This window comes from Podarcis gaigeae, assembly GCF_964106915.1.
Source record: "Podarcis gaigeae genome assembly, chromosome: 10".
NCBI lineage: Eukaryota > Metazoa > Chordata > Lepidosauria > Squamata > Lacertidae > Podarcis > Podarcis gaigeae.
In genome coordinates, this window is record NC_139686.1 from 69,864,131 (window position 1) to 69,880,330 (window position 16,200).

Here is a 16,200-nt window from a genome sequence, read left to right on the forward strand (position 1 = left end):
TTTTTAAAATTATAAGTTAATTTACCGGTAGATGACACATTGCCATTCTAGTGACCAGGTGCTTAGCATATTTAGTATGCTGATTTATAAATGTAATACAGTGGTGCCCCGCAAGACGAATGCCTCGCAAGACGGAAAACCCGCTAGACGAAAGGGTTTTCCGTTTTGGAGGCGCTTCGCAAAACGAATTTCCCTATGGGCTTGCTTTGCAAGACGAAAAAATCTTGCGAGTCCCCACGGGTTTTTTTCGCCTTTTCCCCCCTTTTCCTAAGCCGCTAAGCCGCTTAACAGCTGATCCACTGATAAGAAGCTTAACAGCTGATCGCTAGAAGCCGCTGGACCGCTGTAGCGCTAATCCGCTAAGCCGCTAATGGGCTTGCTTCACAAGACGAAGAAACCGCTAGACGAAGAGAATCGCAGAACGGATTCTTTTTGTCTTGCGAGGCCCCACTGTATTGGCATTACATGTTTACGTATGTACTCAATTGCTTCTGACTTTGCAGTATGAAGATAAAGCAGGGTTACTTAGGTGGTTTCTGGAAAAGTGGAAGAATATGTCATAGGAAACGATGCCCCTCTCAGACAATGCTCAAGCCTTTGAAAAACTATTGTCCGTATCCAGCCTTGCAACTGTGTTCTTTCTTTTATCTATATTGCTGCAGCCTATTTCTGCCCTGCTATAATCTCCCCTGTACGCCTTGGCTGCGTTTCATAGAGTCCTTCTATACTCCCATATTTCATTGTAACTGCCACCATTTTTCTTCTTTATAGTGTTCCTCTGCAGAGCTCTAGTATTTCTGCCTTCTTTCTCATTCTCATTGAACCAGACAACCATGTAAAAGTGATCTACAGAAAGAATAATACAGTAATGTTAATTGTTAAATCAATGTTCTTTTTTCCCTACTGAGTTATCCCAAAACAGTGTTGATTTAGGTTACATTTTTAAAACATAAAAATCTATATTAAAAAATGAATACACCAAGTATCCTGATTAATCTTAGAAAAATGAAGCATTACTTAATTCTGGCTAGCTCAGATTGGAATGTGTCAATGTACTCCTAAAGCAGTAAAATGGAACTTTTTGAAATACCAGTGCGCCTCTATGTATTTCATACTTTTTGGATCATTTTGCAGCTCTGGGTGCTCTTCCTACTGATATTAATTCTGTTGTTTCTGTGTTGGTATCGGAACAACATCTTTCTCAAGGTCTCTTTCTCAAGGTTATCCATGAAGGAAGGTGAGAACAGGTGACCTCACCTAGGCCCGAAGTCACCCCCCACCAAAGCAGGCTCAAAGCTTCTCAAAGCTTTTCAAAATCATTTTCTCAGCAGCTAAGCATCAGAAACATTCCGCTTGCTGTAACTAAAAAGATTGCAATAAAGGTAGGGAACACAGTCCATTGTTTCTCAGGCCTTTCTCATGCCTTCTGGCCTTGCTAAAGAACTACATCTGAACACTCTGAAACCCCTTTCCTGGGAAGGGTGCCAAGAGTCCCAATAGTCCCAAGACAGCTTTCTGTTCATGCTCAGAGTACTCCTGAGGGAGGAGAAAGGAGGAGGGAACTGGAAAGGGGTATATATGCTTGTGCACATGACTGTGAATTTCGTGCATGTTTTTTGTGACTTATCACGCTTGCTCCTTCTACCAGTTCATGGATGGTAGAAATAAAACCTTTTTCTCCGAAACTATTCCTTGAGTGTCTGTTGACTCCCACTTCCCTTTCCCAGGCGCAATATTTTTCCCACTCAAGAGCAAAGCCTCATAAGGCTACATTTTCTTGGTGCGTTTGGCCGGCAAAAGCAGATTCCCTGAGGATAAGGGATGTGGGTTCAAGGCGTCCCTGCGGTGAACAGCTCAGTTCGTGTCAGCAGTTCCAGTGCACATCCTGCAAAGTTTGTGGGATGAATTGCCACCCGTTCCTGAGTGGACACACTGCAAGGCCTCTTTGGACCACTTGGCTGAACTTTTTGACTTCCTATCCCTCCGGTTTCAACTTCCTTAGATGTATTGTGTCCTGTAGATTGTAATTGGCACAAAAGTTTGATCCTATTCTATTTACACTAAACAGGAAGTAAGTCCACAAGGTACTCCGAGAGTCCTGAATGGCACTCAGAGAGTCCTGTGGCCACAAACTTATCCTCTGGAGTATTTCAGCAAGGAATGAGCTGCCATTAGGCCACTAAACAGCTGTTTCTTCCTTGGCGTAGATGTTCCTGTTGGAAGGATTGCTAATGAGTGTATACTAGTTGCAGGATAAAAGTCTATCATCCCACTATGTATATGTATGGCTTTTCAGAATTTGGTCAGTGCTTACTTACTCTTCCTCAGCCAATGACTTTAACTGAACATATGATTATATCTGAGATTTTAGAATTCAGCCTAGAACCTTTAATGCTAAAAGAAAAAACTGGAAACATTTGCTTTCAGTTTTAAATTAATTACAGTTTGTTATTAGTTCCAAACCATGGCAAACTTTGGTTAATTTACAATTAATTGAAAATCTGAAGCATATGCTTCTAATCACCTCCTTGCAGTTGTGAGGGCTGAGCAAGCATGTCCAAATGTATCCCAGGCATCTTCCGATAATGCTAATTTATGGTTTTGTGTTATATACAAATGAAGCCAGAAAAACAGATGTTGGCAGGCTGCTACCTGCAAAAGGCTGCAAGATGTTCCACTTCAGCATTGCTTATGATATTTTAATATGGCTTTGGTTTGTTTGGTCTTCCGTGCAGGAAAAGCAGGAGACCGGAAGCCTAATGAAAAAGGTATCTAGAAGATTATATTTGTCACTTCAGGGAAGATCCTGTTGAAAGTCATCTGTACAGGACATAGCTGGGGGAGTGTGGTCCCATCAAACCACAAAAGAAATATGATATATTATGGCAAGGAAGGGACTCACCCTAATAATGATGATGATGAAGAAGAAGAGTTTGGATTTGATATCCCGCTTTATCACTACCCGAAGGAGTCTCAAAGCGGCTAACATTCTCCTTTCCCTTCCTCCCCTACAACAAACACTCTGTGAGGTGAGTGAGGCTGAGAGACTTCAGAGAAGTGTGACTGGCCCAAGGTCACCTAGCAGCTGCATGTGGAGGAGCGGAGACGCGAACCCGGTTCCCCAGATTACGAGACTACTGCTCTTAACCACTACACCACACTGGCTCTCTATAGGGGCATTCTATAGGGAAAATACCAAAGTATGTACCACACAGGGAGGAAGCCTTGTTGGACCTAGCCAGAAGTGGAATACTCATTGAAAACTTTTTAGGTATTAAAAACTTGGGCTTCAAGGACCACGGATGGTCTGTTGCTTGGGTTCCAACCTGACAGTGAACTTTTGACATCCACAGCATTAATTGCTGAGCTTCCACTCACCCACCAAATCACTCCACACACACTCACTTTGATGCCTGAATACTTAGCTCCAGCACAGAACCCAGGGACTCCCTGTGTTATTCCCCTGCTTTGGTCCAGATGCTCAGATCCTGCCCAGGAAACTTCTTTCTTCACTGTCTTCACCTGATCCAGGAGTTTCAATGCACCCTGGTTTTATTTTATTTTTTCCAGGAATGGTCCACTGTTGTTGTTGTTTAGTCATTTAGTTGTGTCCGACTAAACGACTAATGACCCCATGGACCAGAACACGCCAGGCACTCCTGTCTTCCACTGCCTCCCACAGTTTGGTCAAACCACTCTGGTATCTTCAAGAACACTGTCCAACCATCTCGTCCTCTGTCGTCCCCTTCTCCTTGTACCCTCAATCTTTCCCAACATCAGGGGCTTTTCCAGGGAGTCTTCTCATGAGGTGGCCAAAGTATTGGAGCCTCAGCTTCCCAATCTGTCCTTCCAGTGAGCACTCAGGGCTGATTTCCTTAAGAATGGATCGGTTTGTTCTTCTTGCAGTCCATGGGACTCTCAAGAGTCTCCTCCAGCACCATAATTCAAAAGCATCCATTCTTCGGTGATCAGCCTTCTTTATGGTCCAGCTCTCAGTTCCATACATCACTACTGGGAAAACCATAGCTTTAACTATACGGACCTTTGTTGGCAAGGTGATGTCCCTGCTTTTTAAGATGCTGTCTAGGTTTGTCATTGCTTTTCTCCCAAGAAGCAGGCGTCTTTTAATTTCGTGACTGCTGTCACCATCTGCAGTTATAATGGAGCCCAAGAAAGTAAAATCTCTCACTGCCTCCATTTCTTCCCCTTCTATTTGCCAGGAGGTGGTGGGCCCAGTGGCCATGATCTTGGTTTTTTTGATGTTGAGCTTCAGACCATATTTTGCGCTCTCCTCTTTCACTCTCATGAAGGGGTTCTTTAATTCCTCCTCACTTTCTGCCATCAAGGTTGTGTCATCTGCATATCTGAGGTTGTTGATATTTCTTCCGGCAATCTTAATTCTGGCTTGGGATTCATCCATCCTAGGGCCTGGGAAAGATACATTCTGTTCCCTATCCTATCTCATTGTAGCCTCCACCTCTTCTCCTGCTTCCTGTTTTGGAGTGTGTTTGTGCAGGGCTGCCAACAATTAGAATATGTTTATAGCCCTGCTAGAAAAAACATTACGGAGCAAAATGTGCAGTATCGTTCTAAATAATTTTGGTGAGATGGGTCACTCTGGCTGCTCGCAACTAATTGTGTTGTAAATTATACGAAATACTTCTTCAACCTACCCGAACTCAAATTTTCTGAGACTGGAGGATAAAGGATATCAATTAGCATGAAATGAATAGTTGACTGAATCAAAGAGTTCTTTAAACATATATCAAAAATACATTTTGTTGTATATTCTGCAATTTTCTTCAGAATATCTGGGCAACTCCATTGCTAAAGGCTGTGTATACACACCCCTTTACTACACATCCAGTGTGTTTATGCTGCTGACTTGAGAGGTGGTGTCTCCACAACATTAGTTGCAAACTACAGCTATCCTTATGTTTCTTATGAAATACTGCATTCTGATGCATTTCCCCCCAATTCTGCTTCAATGCAAATGGATAAAAAGAATGACCTAGCTGCATTTTGCACCAGTAATGTCTACAAAACCAAAGCCTCCTGCATGAGCCCCATGGGGGGGGGGAGGTGGTACACAAGAGAAGTTTATAAAATTGTATTTGTGGAATAATAAATTGTTTTAAAGTTTATACACTTTAAAATTGTGAAATGTAATCTGTTCAAAAGTCGTTTTTTCTGTTACTTTTGAGTTTTCTGTCTTTTATTTAATGTCTTAATACAAACTGAAGAAAAAGAGCACAAATATATTCCTGAGCTAACTCCATTGTAATCAATTGAAAGGCACCAAGGATAATTTTGTGCCCAAGTGGCTCAGTAAATTGCCCAAGGTCATACAGCATGTCAGTAGATCAGAGGGGATTAGAACAGAGAGACAATCTTGACTTTCCTTTTCGATCACACTCTTGGTTACAGAAAAGAAAAAATCAGGAGAATGTCCTCGAGACACCATGTTTTCTTACCAAATGTACAACTTTTGGTATCATTTTCTACGAATATATCACAATGTTAAACACAAGTAGTGATTAACCATATATGACTGCTATTTTTCATTTAGCTGTATTCTGTTTTTGCTATAGCAAAAGAAAACCTCATTTGTTTAAAAACAAAACACAGAATGCAGACATGAAGAGTGTTTCAAATAAATTATCCATTGGATTAGTGGGAGTATAAATACAAATAAGCATTTTATTTTTTTTCTAAAATAAATTTAAGATTAATTAAGTACATGCAAGTGAAACAGGTTAGTTCTCATTATCACTACCTTCAATAAGTTTTCCTGATGGCATATGATTAATACTGCATAATTTAAAAAGCGTCATTATTTTAACCATCTACATAGATATATTTGAATCTCAACCGTTTATCTCCTCCTTATTCTTTGTTATACCTATTGATGCATTCTGTCTTGTTTTCCCCCAAATGTAAATCCCTCTAAATGTTTCAGTTAAAAAGAATAAAAACACCCTTGGGAATTTGTAAAATCTGCATATCAACATGGTGATAATTTTACTGATTACTGTGTTTCTAGTCTTCAAATGTTAAAGATTATATATTCATCAATAGCAGAGATTTAATTGCGGTTCTACCATGTCACCCCCAAACTCTAGACAGCTGGCTCTGTGTACTGAACATGTTGATTATGTTTAATTCATGCAGTTAATGAGTGCCACATACTCCCTTGCAGTTAAGCAGTTGCAGAAACCTAGAGCAGAACGTTGAAGCTGAAACTAGAACTCTCAAATGGCTATTTTAGATTTGAAGGATTTCAGTGTGCTGAAGTTTATATTTTATGATGTTTGGAATAAGGAATGTTTTATGTGTCAGGTGCAGATAGGTAGCCGTGTTGGTCTGCCATAGTCAAAACAAAAAAATTCCTTCCAGTAGCACCTTAAAGACCAACTAAGTTAGTTCTTGATATGAGCTTTCGTGTGCATGCACACTTCTTCAGATATGTGTCAGGTGGTTCAAGAAATAAGGAGTAAGTAATCTGTGATAAATGATTATATTGTGCCATATAGTTACTTGTAAACTCAGGGGTGGCGCCACTGAGCCTCTTGGGCTTGCCGATTGGAAGGTTGGCCGTTTGAATCCCCATGACGGCGGTGAGCTCCCGTTGCTCTGTCCCAGCTTCTGCCAACCTAGAAGTTTGAAAGCACACCAGTGCAAGTAGATAAATAGGTATTGCTGCGGCAGGAAGGTAAACGGCATTTCTGTGCACTCTGGCTTCCATCACAGTGTTCTGTTGTGACAGAAGTGGTTTAGTCATAAGGATTTGCTGAACTTACAATTTGAATTGGAATACAAAGAAGGGAGGTATGAGGAGGTCTGGGAAGTAAGTTAAAGGAAAATAAGTTATGGAAAATTTATGTGTTTTTAATTATCTTTTTACTTTTCTATTTTTGTTATTTTCTTTTCTTTTTTCTTTTTGATTTTCTATTGTATTAGCATTGAAAATTTTAATAAATATTAAAAAAAAAAGTGGTTTAGTCATGCTGGCCACATGACCCGGAAAGCTGTCTGTGGACAACCGCCGGCTCCCTTGGCCTGAAAGCGAGATGAACGCCAAATCCCATAGTCGCCTTTGACTGGACTTGACCATCCAGGGGTCCTTTACCTTTTTACCTTGGGAACTACTTAAGAACTTTTATTTCTGTTGCTATCAAAGGGTTAAAGGGTAGCAGAAACGCTCTAATCACTGAGCAGCTGGAGGTCATTAGGCTTCCAGGAACATGAGTTTGTATAAATAGTCTCCTGTGTGTTTGTTCCCCCCTTTTTCTCCTCCTTTTTGGGCGTGTTTGCTGAGATGTGTGGTTCTTCGCCAGGGTTGTTTTTTGTTTTGTAAATAAACCTTATCTTTGAGTTACAAACCACATGCTCCAAGACTCCTCTTTGAAAAGATACTGCCTTTCCTGCCCTTCTTCAACTGCTGTGCGAAATACTCTGCTGTAGTGGGACTTGTGACGATGGAAGCGCACTGGGCATTTACATTAAACTAATTAAAGTTTAATGGGACAGGTTATGGGTGTTTGTACGTCAAGAAGGAGCTAAGGAGTGCAGTTCAGAGTGATTTATGCAAGGACTGGAGCGAAGTCAGAAGCGGTTGCCGACAACGAAAGCCTTCAAAGCAGCTTGAGTCCTGCAACGTGCCTAGAAAAGTTTTAAACAGGCACTGAGCAGTTTGTACTCGCTGGAAGACGTCTTATTCTTCAAGGAGCCACCTCAGCAGCTGGGAGACGGTCTACAGGTGTGTGAGTATCGTTCCTAAGCCCCAGGGAGGATGGCAGAGTCCCAGGAAAGTTTTTCTGTCCCGTTTACGCGACTCAATGGGAAAAATTGGCAAGATTGGAAGGCTAGAGTGAGGGTTTGGTTGCAAGCAAAAGAGTTGTGGAGTTGTACTGAAGCACCACCTTTACAGGCAGCTGCAGACGCGTCTGCAGAAGACAAAGCAGCAGCAGCAGCAGCAGCTTCACAGAAACGCGATAGGAAAGCCCAAGGTCTACTAGTTTTGGCAGTGGGACCAGAGCAAATGCCTTATGTTTCTGAGTTAAAGAACACGCATGAGGTCTGGACGGTTCTGCAGCGGCTAAATTCCAGAAACACTGCGGGGGCCAAGATCCATGCTACAAGATGTTTGTTTGATTTACGTCTCCAACCGGGAGCGTGTGTGAAAGAACATATTGCCAAAATGGTGTCTGCCTTTAATCAACTAAGACAGCTGGGCATTCCTTTCTCTATGGAGCAGCAGTCATACATATTGTTGTCTTCTCTTGATAAAAGCTATGAGACTCTAGCTCTAACTTTGGAAGCTATGCCTTCAACTGAATTAACCCTTGAATACATTTCATCTCGGCTTGCAGATGAACAGGATAAAAGGCAAAGAGAAAGAGGTTTGTCTTTAAAGGGGAGTTATGCTGTGCCTAAGAGTGTTGATGCTGAGTTTGAGCACACAGTAAATGCTTTTGCAGCTAGACACTGTTTTCGCTGTGGTTCCCCTTCCCATTTAATTAGGAATTGCACATGTGAACCTGGTCAAGACAGCACCAAGGCCGTTACCCCTAGTTACCAGACAAGGAGTTCCAGGGGACGTCGAAGAAGAGGAGGAGGTCGTGGCTACTCCCACAGCACACAGCACATGGCTTCAGTAATGGCGTTGATGCAAGGGCGTGGCCAAGGCAGCAATCTACGCTGGTTGATCGACAGTGGTGCATCTCACCACCTGGTGGCGCCATCTAGTGTCCGTTTGCAGAATTGCAGACATTTGCAAACCCTTAAAGTTGTGACAATGGCAGATTCAACTAAACGTTCCTTAGAGACCGTAGGCACAGTGTTCTTGAAATGTTTGCAAACAGAAATTGATGCCTACGTGCTAAAGGGATTGAAGGGGTGTATTTTGTCTGTGTCAGAACTTGATAGAAATGGGTTTAAAACTGTGTTTGAAAATGGGGTTTGCACTATTTCAAAGAATAACGTATCTCTTTTGCAGGTGGAATGCAGAGATGGGTTATATTATTTTGAGACAAGTCCAGATGAAGTTGAACAGGTTCATGCTGGTTGTGTGAACACGCCTACCCATAATTCTTGTGTCCATTTATGGCACCGCCGTCTGGGACATATTAATTTTCAGTATGTTAAAAGGCAACCTGAATTATCAGAAGGGTGCAAAATGAACAAATGTACTAAGTATTTGGATTGTACTGCATGCAAAAGGGCGAAGGTTCATAGATGCAGCTATCCCAGTTCAGATAGGAAATCTGACAAAGTATTCCAACTTGTGCATATGGACCTATGTGGCCCAATGCCTGTTGCTAGCATGGGAGGTTCGAGGTATGCACTGTGTCTCTCGGATGACAAAACAAAGGTTACATGGTTTTTTCCTCTCAAAACAAAAGCAGATACTGCAGAAACAGTTAAAAATTGGGTTCATGCAGTGGAACTTGAATTTGGTACTAGAGTACTTGCTTTTCAGACAGACAGAGGGTCAGAATTTACCGGGTCTGTGTTGCAGAATTTCTTTAAGAAAAAGGGAATTAAGCATCGTCTGTCTACACCTTATTCCCCCCAAGAAGGAGGCGTGGCCGAACGTAAAAACAGGGTTCTGCAAGAGTTGGCAAACTCTATGTTGTTTGATGCTAAACTCCCTCAAAGTTACTGGGCGGAAGCCTGGCAGGCGGCTACTCATATTCTGAACCGGGTATATAATTCGGTAATTGCCACTACCCCATATTTTGCTTTATATGGGAAGAAGCCCAAAATTAATTACTTTCGGGTGTTTGGATGTCCAGCCTATGTACTTATCCCAAAAGCGTTAAGGAAAAAGGGAGGTCCAAGGGCTAGGAAACTCATCTTTTGTGGGTACGAACCACACGCCAAATCTTGGAGGTTCGTGAACCCAAATGGGGATACTACAAGAGTGGTCCTCAGTAGGAGCGCTGAATTTTGTGAGCAGTCCGGATGGACTCACTTACATGCTAACCCTGACATTTTGAGAGATGATTTAGGCATTTATGCTGAGAATGAAAGTCCAGAGAGTAGTGAGCCAGAAGGGGATGGTGCACATGGTTCAGATGCAGATTCTGACCAGGCACAAGGTTCTTCTCCTAAGGTAGAAAAGCCAGAATCTAGGAGTGTTCCAACATCGCCAGTCAGTAAGCCTAGCAGACAGCAAAAGCGAAGCAGGTCGCCTGCAACACCAAGCCCAAGGGAGGTATCTAAACGGAGGTCTTTATCCCTAGGGGCGCATCCAGATATTAAGTCTGAGACAGATTCTGACAGCCAACGGTCAGAGGGGGCACAAGAGGAACAATTGCGCAGGTCAAATCGTGCCACAAAGGGCAAGCCACCAGAGCGGTTTAAGGTGACAAGTGTATACGTAAATATGGCACAGTGTGAGCCAGATAGCTATATGGAGGTACAACAGCTTCCAAGCTCAGAAGCCGTTAAGTGGCAGGAAGCAATGGAAAAAGAGATGGCTTCAATGAAGTCTCTCGGTGTGTTTACAAGTACAGAGCTTCCGAAAGGGCAACAAGCTGTAGGTTGTCGATGGGTATATCGTTTAAAGCCCACAACTACTGAGGAGGTGCAATATAAAGCCCGACTAGTTGCAAAAGGGTTTTCGCAGCGCAAAGGTGTTCACTATTCTCAAATCTATGCCCCTACTTCAAGACCAGAGTCACTAAGAATGCTTTTAGCCTCTTCAGGTAAGAAGGGAAATAAGCTGTTTCATTTTGATGTCAATGTGGCTTATTTAAATGCAGACTTACAGGAGGAAGTCTATATGACACCACCACCAGGTTTTGAAGGAGACAAGCCAAACCAGGTCTGGCGCCTACACAAATCCATTTATGGGTTGAAACAGTCCGCCCGTAATTGGAATTCCTGCTTAAACGATGCTCTAGAGAGCATGGGGTTCAGAAAGAGCGCAGCAGATGCGTGTCTTTATCTAAAAGGCTCGGGATGTGAACAAGAAGCAGTTTTGATATTTGTTGACGATTTATTATACAGTGGAAAGGATGATAAACTTGCACAACAATTTGCCACAAAGCTTGGAGAAAGGTTTCAGATAAAATCACTAGGCAATGTATCTGTTTATCTAGGAGTTAAAATTCAGCAAGATGAAAATGGGAACTATTGGCTCAGCCAAGAAGCTAAGATCCAGCAATTGCTGGAAAGGTTTAAAATGGACAACTGTGCTGGTGTTAAAACCCCAATGGAGCTAAGTTACATAAAGGATGCTCAAGCCGAGCAACAGACAGAGTTCAGTAATCCCGGGGTTTACCAGTCAGCAATAGGCAGTCTACTCCACATTGCACAGTGGACTCGGCCCGATATAACATATGCTGTCAACATGCTGTGTAGACAAGCTGAAAAACCATCAATGCATGCTTGGCAAGGAGTAAAAAGAGTTTTAAGGTATCTCCAAACTACCAAAAGGTTTCGCTTAAAACTATCAGCAGAGGGCAGCACACAACTTGAATGTTGGGCCGACAGCAGTTGGGCAGATGCTGGACCAGATAGAAAATCAGTGTCAGGAATGGCGATAAAATTTGGAAATGCACTAATTGGTTGGAGATCAAGAAAGCAATCACTTATAGCTTTAAGTTCAACTGAATCTGAGTACAATGCATTATCAGATGTATGTAGAGAACTGGAATTTTATAAGCAACTGGTACAAGAATTGTTTGGAGAATGTTCCCTACCTATCAGAGTGTGGGAAGACAATCAACCTTGTATTAAACTAGCTAAATCGGGTCAATTCAAGGCACACACAAAACACTTGGATATCCGTTATCAAAATGTATGCCAAAGTGTAAAACAAGGTTTAATTGAACTAAAGTATTGTCCAAGCCAAGAAAACCTTGCAGACGGTTTTACGAAAGCTTTGGGTCCGCAATCTCATAAATGTTTCTGTTCAGGTTTAAATTTGAATTAAGGTTGGTACAGCTCAGTGTTACGAGCGAGAGGGGGTGTTGCTATCAAAGGGTTAAAGGGTAGCAGAAACGCTCTAATCACTGAGCAGCTGGAGGTCATTAGGCTTCCAGGAACATGAGTTTGTATAAATAGTCTCCTGTGTGTTTGTTCCCCCCTTTTTCTCCTCCTTTTTGGGCGTGTTTGCTGAGATGTGTGGTTCTTCGCCAGGGTTGTTTTTTGTTTTGTAAATAAACCTTATCTTTGAGTTACAAACCACATGCTCCAAGACTCCTCTTTGAAAAGATACTGCCTTTCCTGCCCTTCTTCAACTGCTGTGCGAAATACTCTGCTGTAGTGGGACTTGTGACGATGGAAGCGCACTGGGCATTTACATTAAACTAATTAAAGTTTAATGGGACAATTTCAAGTAAGTAATATTAGATAGATAGATAGATGATAGATAGATATAGATAGATAGATAGATAGATAGATAGATAGATAGATATAGATGACAGATAGATAGATATAGATAGATGATAGATAGATAGATAGATAGATAGATTGATAGATGATAGATAGATAGATGATAGATAGATGATAGATGATAGATACATAGATAGATAGATAGATAGATCAGTGGCGTAGCGTGGGGGGTGCAAGGGGGGCCAGCCGCACCGGGTGCAACATCTGGGGGTTAGGGTTAGGGGACACAAATTACTTGCCTTGCCCCGGGTGCTGACAACCCACGCTATGCCACTGAGATAGATAGATAGATGATAGATAGATAGATAGATAGATAGATAGATAGATAGATATAGATAGATAGATATAGAAAAGTCTTACCATGCAGATTGCACACTGTTTCAGCAGATGGCAATATAGTTGTGCATAATTAAAACCACTTCAAGATACAGTCCAGTTTCAGGTTGTTATGACACACAATCACAAATATTTTAAAAGTGACTTTTGCTGCAGGGTCCCCAAAGCTGAAGGTCACCATGTGCCACATAATGAGATCTTCATGGGCCAGTGTGAACCAATACAGGCAAGGCTGGCTTTGCCTATAGCCACAACATTGAGTAAAAATGGGTGTAGACTTTAAGGTTACTTCCAGAAAACCTGCTTATTTTTAATCCTGATTTGTTTCCTTTTTTTTCCTCATTCTTTTTTATTAGTTATTTCCAAAAAGAACACAAGGTAACACACAAATACAAAGAAAATACACAGAAAAGAAAAATTAAAAATAATAAACAGCAATTATCATTTCCATATCATCCATAACATAGTTGTCTCTTACGGGGCTTCCTTCAGCCTGTCCGTAAATCATTCGAAGCAATAAATAAAATTACACGTTTCATTACTTATATTGTCATTATACCGATTCCTAATTCCTGTTTGCTTTGCACAATAACTCTTAGTCTTTCACAGTGCGTCTCTAAATCCCTTTAGCGTTATTTGCCCTTCACTAATACATTCCAGATAATCTACATACTTTTCCCAATCTTTGGTGAACACTTGGTCTCTTATGTATCTAACTTTTCCTGTTAATCTATCCAACTCTGCGTAATCTGACAATTTAGATCTCCACTCCTCCACCGTTGGGCTTCCGGCTGCTGCGATCTCAGTGCAAGCAGGGTTCTCACCGGGAGGGAGAACTCGAGCTATTTTGAAGGATTGGGGGCAACTCTAGGGCGCGGAGACCCCCCAAAACTCTCTTGAAGGGTGTTCAGAGAGTCTAGTCCCCGGCACGGCCAGAGAAAGACCAAACCGGCTGCCAGGTAACCTCGGAAGAGGAGAAGAGCGTGGGCGGAGAGGTCTAGCAGTCGAGGGGGAGCCATTACTCACCTTCAGATAGCGAAGCCCTGAGCTTGCAGGGGTCCAGAAGCTCACTTTTCAGAATGTTTTAACACCGCTTCTTTGTTCCAGAACATCTCACAAGATCTGAATTCCACATATTGAGATAGGGCAATACATTTGTATACGTACCCTTAAGCATGATCCACAATTTAAACTCATTTTTTAATCATGGCAATAAGCATGCAGTCCGGACTAGGCTCCCATAAACAATCAAGGCCAAGAAAAATGTATGTGTGTGTCCTTCTTTTTCCCCTCTGTCATGCTTTGGGCCCAATGACTTCAGGCAAAATGTGTGGACTAGCTTTTTTTAAAAAAAATGTATTTTTATTAAATATTTTCTTAGTTTACAAAAGTATGTGCAATGTCTCTCTTTATTTTCTCCAAGTAACATTTTTTACAGATCAGTTTCATTTGTTGAAACTTTCGGAAGAAGGAGGAAAGGGGGGGAGATGGGGGGGTTGGGTGGCAATGTTTCTATTATACTTAATATATGTGGGGTATGGGTGGACTAGCTTGATTGATGCAAGCATAGCTTTCAAATCCAAGTGGTGCAATGCTTTTATCTCTGTTGTTTCATCTATGAAATCTCATTTACTCATGCAAGTCATCACATGATATTAGTTATTAAGTGAGTAACTTGCACGTGTAAAACCAGTCCATGACCACTGAAAGAACTTTGTCCCTGCTAAAAGATAAGGGGGGAATTTTTGCCTTTTTTTTTTTTTTTTTTTTTTTTTGCCTATTATGAAAGTACTAATGGCACATGATTCCTGCCAAAATGATAGTTCATAAACTTTGGGTGCTTCTAGGCTGTTGCTGTTTTCGGGTATGGCTCAATCAGCTACCATCAAATTCAGATTGTGCAATTAAAGTTGATTGGGAGGTCATATTCCCTCAAAAGACCAGATTTTTTGCAATAAGGAAAGTGACAGGAAAATGCAGAGGATAACACTTGCTTTGATGCAACATTATCTACCTTCTCTGCAAAGAAATCAGAGTGAATGCTCATTAAATAATCAACATCATTAATCTCACTGAAAACAAATCTGTAAAATCTAGTCCACACATTTTGCCTGAAGTCATTGGGCCCAAAGCATGACAGAGGGGAAAAAGAAGGACACACACATACATTTTTCTTGGCCTTGATTGTTTATGGGAGCCTAGTCCGAACTGCATGCTTATTGCCATGATTAAAAAATGAGTTTAAATTGTGGATCATGCTTAAGGGTACGTATACAAATGTATTGCCCTATCTCAATATGTGGAATTCAGATCTTGTGAGATGTTCTGGAACAAAGAAGCGGTGTTAAAACATTCTGAATAGTGAGCTTCTGGACCCCAGATGGAGAGAAAGATTATATTGGGAACTCAAGGATTTGCAGTGTGAGAGATGGATAAGATACCGTGTGTCCCTGTGTGAATAATTACATCACACTGTTATTTAGTTCTTTCTGCTGTTATTTTCTATGGACAGGTAGAACAAGCCAATACAATATGGTATCTAACCGGCAGCAGGACGGACACATTTTATAGTAAAGAGGGACGCTGAGATCCCAGTGACAGTGGGAACCAGTGCTGTTTTACAGGGCTCACAACATGGAATCATAGACTTGTAGAGTTGGAAGGGGCCACAAGGGTCATCTAATCCAACCCTCTGCAAGGCAGGAATCATTTGCCCAACATGGGGCTCAAATCCACAACCCTGAGATTAAGAATTTTATGCGCTACCATAAATGGGTGAGACTTTTGGCCCCCAGGCTGCTAAAACAAGAAACAGCAGATAAAGGGAATTTGCCACTTGTGCATGATTAGCATACAAGACCCAAGGTGGACAAACTGCATCAGGAGGAACATTTAGAGATGGGAAGGCCTGGGGGAAAAAAACAATAAAAGTTGTGGGGGAAATGGGGGGGGGTACCTGTTTCTCCCCCTATTTTCCCTAGTTTTTTCCAGGCCTTCCCATCTCTAAGCATGACGCGTCCCCCAGCAGCAGAGGTGCGGTGTCCACACACCCACTCAAATTCCCCACAAGTAGACCTAAAGCAGATGTGCAGAACAAGTGGGCAGTGGTGTAGCGTGGCGGGTGCAGGGGGGGCCAGCCGCACCGGGCGCAACATCTGGGGGTTAGGGTTAGGGGGCGCAAATCCACGGGTTAGGGGGCGCCAATCCACGGGTTAGGGGGCGCCAATCCACGGGTTAGGGGGCGCCAATCCACGGGTTAGGGGGCGCAAATTACTTGCCTTGCCCCGGGTGCTGACAACCCACGCTACGCCACTGCAAGTGGCACCTGAGTGGATATGGCCGGACACTTCCACGTGGCAGGGTCCTTCCTCTGAGCTGCCCCGGGTGCCCCCACCCCGCGCCCCCTTCGTGCCCCAGTCCCGCGGGGAAGGATTTCACAACCAAGCGTGGACCAGGGAG